This window comes from Trichechus manatus, unplaced genomic scaffold (genome assembly GCF_000243295.1).
Source record: "Trichechus manatus latirostris isolate Lorelei unplaced genomic scaffold, TriManLat1.0 scaffold00121, whole genome shotgun sequence".
Lineage (NCBI taxonomy): Eukaryota > Metazoa > Chordata > Mammalia > Sirenia > Trichechidae > Trichechus > Trichechus manatus.
The window spans coordinates 380,473-381,519 of record NW_004444057.1 but is presented as its reverse complement, the minus strand read 5'-3'; positions in this window follow the sequence as shown (position 1 = coordinate 381,519).

Here is a 1,047-nt window from a genome sequence, read left to right as displayed (position 1 = left end):
GAAACAAGTCCACAAGAGCCAAAGTACAATCTTGAGTATATCCCACTTGAATTTAGAGAACATCTAAAGAGCAGATTTGATGCTTTGAACATCAATGACTGACCACCAGACAAGTTGTGGGATGACATCAAGGACATCATATATGAAGAAAGCAAAAGGTCATTAAAAAGACAGGAACGAAAGAAAAGACCAAAATGGATGTCACAAGAGACTCTGAAACTTGCACTTGAACATAGAGTAGTTAAAGTGAATACAGGAAATCATAAAGTAAAAGAGTTGAATAGAAGATTTCAAAGGACAGCTCAAGAAGACAAAGTAAAGTATTATAATGAACTGTGCAAAGACCTGGAGATAGAAAACCAAAAGGGAAGAACATGCTTGGCATTTCTCAAGCTGAAAGAACTGAAGAAAAAATTTAAGCCTTCAGTTGCAACATTGAAGGATTCTATGGGTAAAATATTGAATGACACAGGAAGCATCAAAAGGAGATGTAAGGAATACAGAGTCACTGTGTATATTGGTCAACATTCAACCATTTCAGGAGGTAGCATATGATCATGAAATGATGGTACTGAAGGAAGAAGTCCAAGCTGCACTGAAAGCATTGGCAAAAAACAAGGCTCCAGGAATTGACAGAATACCCACTGAGATGTTACAACAAATGGATGCAGTGCTGAAGGTGCTTACTCTATGCCAAGAAATTTGGAAGACAGCTACCTGGCCAACCAACTGGAAGAGATCCATATTTGAGCCCATTCCAAAGAAAGGTATTCCAACACAATGTGGAAATTATTGAAAAATATCATTAACATCACATGCAAGTAAGATTTTCCTGACTATAATTCAAAAGCCGTAGCAGCAGTACATCGACAGGGCGTTCGCCAAAATTCAAGCTGGATTCAGGAAAGGAGCTGGAAAGAGGAATATCATTGCTGATGTCAGATGGATCTTGGTTGAAAGCAGAGAATACTAGAAAGACGTTTACATGTGTTTTATTGACTATGCAAACGCTTTCAACTATGTGGATTATAACAAATTATGGATAAC